This window comes from Arachis hypogaea, chromosome 18 (assembly GCF_003086295.3).
Source record: "Arachis hypogaea cultivar Tifrunner chromosome 18, arahy.Tifrunner.gnm2.J5K5, whole genome shotgun sequence".
Taxonomy (NCBI): Eukaryota; Viridiplantae; Streptophyta; class Magnoliopsida; order Fabales; family Fabaceae; genus Arachis; species Arachis hypogaea.
In genome coordinates this window covers 32,292,576-32,297,448 of record NC_092053.1, presented here as the reverse complement: position 1 = coordinate 32,297,448, position 4,873 = coordinate 32,292,576, and the positions used below count along the sequence as shown (strand labels likewise).

At 42.2% G+C, this 4,873-nt stretch overlaps 1 non-coding gene across 1 annotated transcript; it reads right to left on the bottom strand.

Annotated features, from left to right (window-relative positions):
* Positions 1 to 317: 317 nt before the first annotated feature.
* On the bottom strand, positions 318 to 425 carry LOC112773481 (small nucleolar RNA R71). The gene has a single exon (XR_003188028.1). It is a non-coding gene; the product is annotated as a small nucleolar RNA R71 (small nucleolar RNA).
* Between the last annotated feature and the right edge of the window lie 4,448 nt (positions 426 to 4,873).

The following is a 4,873-nucleotide window of genomic DNA, read 5'->3' as shown; positions in this document are numbered from 1 at the left end:
GCATCTCCATTCCTGCCATTGGAGCAACCAACTTTGAGCTGAAACCTCAATTAGTTTCTCTGATGCAGCAGAACTGCAAGTTTCATGGACTTCCATCTGAAGATCCTTTTCAGTTCTTAACTAAATTCTTGCAGATATGTGATACTGTTAAGACTAATGGAGTAGATCCTGAAGTCTACAGGCTCATGCTTTTCCCTTTTGCTATAAGAGACAGAGCTAGAATATGGTTGGACTCTCAACCCAAAGACAGCCTGAACTCTTGGGATAAGCTGGTCACAGCTTTCTTAGCCAAGTTCTTTCCTCCTCAAAAGCTGAGCAAGCTTAGAGTGGATGTTCAAACCTTCAAACAAAAAGATGGTGAATCCCTCTATGAAGCTTGGGAAAGATACAAACAGTTGACCAAAAAGTGTCCTTCTGACATGCTTTCAGAATGGACCATCCTAAATATATTCTATGATGGTTTATCTGAGCTATCAAAGATGTCATTGGACACTTCTGCAGGTGGATCCATTCACCTAAAGAAAATGCCTGCAGAAGCTCAAGAACTCATTGACATGGTTGCTAATAACCAGTTCATGTACACTTCTGAGAGGAATCCTATGAGTAATGGGACGCCTATGAAGAAGGGAGTTCTTGAAATTGATACTCTGAATGACATATTGGCTCAGAACAAAATATTGACTCAGCAAGTCAATATGATCTCTCAGAGTCTGAATGGAATGCAAGTTGCATCCAACAGTACTCAAGAGGCTTCTCCTGAAGAAGAAGCTTATGATCCTGAGAACCCTGCAATAGCAGAGGTGAATTACTTAGGTGAACCTTATGGAAACACCTATAATCCATCATGGAGAAATCATCCAAATCTCTCATGGAAGGATCAAAGGCCTCAACAAGGCTTTAATAATGGTGGAAGAAACAGGTTTAGCAATAGCAAGCCTTTTCCATCATCCACTCAGCAACAGACAGAGAATTCTGAACAAAATACCTCTAATTTGGCAAACTTAGTCTCTGATCTGTCCAAGGCCACTGTAAGTTTCATAAATGAAACAAGGTCTTCCATTAGAAATTTGGAAGCACAAGTGGGCCAGCTGAGTAAGAGGATCACTAAAATCCCTCCTAGTACTCTCCCAAGCAATACAGAAGAGAACCCAAAAGGAGAGTGCAAGGCCATTGACATAAGCAAAATGGCCGAACCTAAAGAGGGAGAGGAGGACGTGAATCCCAAGGAGGAAGACCTCCTGGGATGTCCAGTGATCAATAAGGAGCTTCCCTCTGAGGAACCAAAGGACTCTGAGGCTCATCTAGAGACCATAGAGATTCCATTGAACCTCCTTATGCCCTTCATGAGCTCTGATGAGTATTCCTCTTCTGAAGAGAATGAGGATGTTACTGAAGAGCAAACTGCCAAGTTTCTTGGTGCAATCATGAAGCTGAATGCCAAATTATTTGGTATTGAGACTTGGGAAGATGAACCTCCCTTGCTCACCAATGAACTAAGTGATCTGGATCAACTGACATTGCCTCAGAAGAAACAGGATCCTGGAAAGTTCATAATACCTTGTACCATAGGCACCATGATTTTTAAGGCTCTGTGTGACCTTGGTTCAGGAATAAACCTCATGCCACTCTCTGTAATAGAGAAACTGGGAATCTATGGGGTGCAAGCTGCTAAAATCTCCTTAGAGATGGCAGACAATTCAAGAAAACAGGCTTATGGACAAGTAGAAGACGTATTAGTAAAGGTTGAAGGCCTTTACATCCCTGCTGATTTCATAGTCCTGGATACTGGAAAGGAAGAGGATGAATCCATCATCCTAGGAAGACCTTTCCTAGCCACAGCAAGAGCTGTGATTGATGTGGACAGAGGAGAATTAATCCTTCAATTGAATGAGGACAACCTTGTGTTTACAACTCAAGGATCTCTCTCTGCATCCATGGAGAGGAAGCATAAAAATCTTCTCTCAAAGCAAAGTCAAACAAAGTCCCCACAGTCAAACTCTAAGTTTGGTGTTGGGAGGCCACAACCAAACTCTAAGTTTGGTGTTGAACTCCCATATCCAAACTCTAAGTTTGGTGTTGGAGAGTCTCAACAATGCTCTGAACATCTGTGAGGCTCCATGAGAGCTCACTGTCAAGCTATTGACATTAAAGAAGCGCTTGTTGGGAGGCAACCCAATTTTTATTTATCTAACTATATTTTTCTTAGTTATATGTCTTTATAGGTTCATGATCATGTGGAGTCACAAAATAAATATAGAAATTGAAAACAGAATCAAAAACAGCAGAAGAAAAATCACACCCTGGAGGAAGCACCTGCCTGGCGTTCAACGCCAGAACAGAGCATGGTTCTGGCGCTGAACGCCCAAAATGGGCAGTGTTTGGGCGCTGAACGCCCAGAACAGGCATGGTTCTGGCGTTCAGCGCCAGAAATGGCCAACAAATGGGCGTTGAACGCCCAAAATGGGCACCAACCTGGCGCTGAACGCCCAGAGTTGTGTGCAAAGGCATTTTACATGCCTAATTTGGTGCAAGGGTGTAAATCCTTGAACACCTCAGGATCTGTGGACCCCACAGGATCATCTCAGGATCTGTGGATCCCACAGGATCATCTCAGGATCTGTGGACCCCACAGAATCATCTCAGGATCTATGGACCCCACAGGATCCCCATCTACCTCCACTCACTTCTTCTCACCTCTCTTTCACACAATCCCATAAACACCCTTCCCCAAAAACCCTTCACCAATCACCTCAATCTCTCTTCCCCATCACCTCTTCACCACTCACATCCATCCATTCTTCCCCATAAACCTACCTCATAAACTCCACCTACCTTCAAAATTCAAAACCAATTTCCCACCCAAACCCACCCTAAATGGCCGAACCTTAACTCCCCTCCCTCCCCTATATATAGCCCTCCATTCTTCCTCATTTTCACACAACACAACCCTCTCCTCTCTACTTGGCCGAAACACACTTCACCCCTCTTCTCCAGATTTTCTTCTTCTTCTTCCTCTATTCTTTCTTTTATTGCTCGAGGGCGAGTAATATTCTAAGTTTGGTGTGGTAAAAGCATAAGCTTTTTGTTTTTCCATTACCATTGATGGCACCTAAGACCGGAGAATCCTCTAAGAAAGGAAAAGGGAAGATAAAAGTTTCCACCTCCGAGTCATAGGAGACGGAAAGGTTCATCTCCAAAGCCCATCAAGACCACTTCTATGATGTTGTGGCCAAGAAGAAGGTGATCCCTGAGGTCCCTTTCAAACTCAAAAGAAATGAGTATCCGGAGATCGGACATGAAATTCAAAGAAGAGGTTGGGAAGTTCTAACAAATCCCATCCAACAAGTCGGCATCCTAATGGTTCAAGAATTCTATGCCAATGCATGGATCACCAAGAACCATGATCAAAGTAAGAACCCGGATCCAAAGAACTACGTTACAATGGTTCGGGGGAAATACTTAGATTTTAGTCCGGAGAATGTGAGGTTGGCGTTCAACTTGCCCATGATGCAAGGAGATGAACGCCCCTACACTAGAAGGGTCAACTTTAATCAAAGGTTGGACCAAGTCCTTATGGACATATGTGTGGAAGGAGCTCAATGGAAGATTGACTCCAAAGGCAAGCCGGTTCAACTAAGAAGATTGGACCTCAAGCCTGTGGCTAGAGGATGGTTGGAGTTCATTCAATGCTCAATCATTCCCACTAGCAACCGATCTGAAGTTACTGTGGATCGGGCCATCATGATTCATAGCATCATGATTGGAGAGGAAATAGAAGTTCATGAAGTCATCTCTAATGAACTCTACAAAATAGCCGAAAAGTCATCCCCCATGGCAAGGCTAGCTTTTCCTCATCTTATTTGCCATGTATGTTACTCAGCTGGAGCTTTCATAGAAGGAGACATTCCCATTAAGGAAGAAAAGCCAATCACTAAGAAGAAGATGGAGCAAGCAAGAGAGCCCATTCATGGAGCTCAAGAGGCACAAGAAGCTCATCACCATGAGATCCCGGAGATGCCTCAAATGCAATTTCCTCCACAAAACTATTGGGAGCAAATCAACACCTCCCTAGGAGAATTAAGTGCCAACATGGGACAATTAAGGGTAGAACATCAAGAGCACTCCATCATGCTTCATGAAATAAGAGAAGATCAAAAAGTAATGAGGGAGGAGCAACAAAGACAAGGAAGAGACACAGAAGAGCTCAAGGACATCATTGGTTCCTCAAGAAGGAAACGCCACCATCACTAAGGTGGATTCATTCCTTGTTCTTATTTCTTCTGTTTTTCGTTTTCTATGTTATGTGCTTACTGTGTTTGTGTCTTCATTACATGATCATTAGTAGTTAGTAACTTTGTCTTAAAGTTATGAATGTCCTATGAATCCATCACCTCTCTTAAATGAAAAATGTTTTAATTCAAAAGAACAAGAAGTACATGAGTTTCGAATTTATCGTTGAACTTAGCTTAATTATATTGATGTGGTGACAATGCTTCTTATTTTCTGAATGAATGCTTGAACAGTGCATATGTCTTTTGAAGTTGTTGTTTTAAGAATGTTAAATATGTTGGCTCTTGAAGGAATGATGACTAGGAAACATGTTATTTGATAATCTGAAAAATCATAAAAATGATTCTTGAAGCAAGAAAAAGCAGCAAAGAACAAAGCTTGCAGAAAAAAAAAATAGGCGAAAAAAAATAGAAAGAAAAAGAAAAAGCAAGCAGAAAAAGCCAAAAGCTCTTAAAACCAAGAGGCAAGAGCAAAAAGCCAATAACCCTTAAAATCAAAAGGCAAGGGAAATAAAAAGGATCCCAAGGCTTTGAGCATCAGTGGATAGGAGGGCCTAAAGGAATAAAATCCTGGTCTAAGCGGC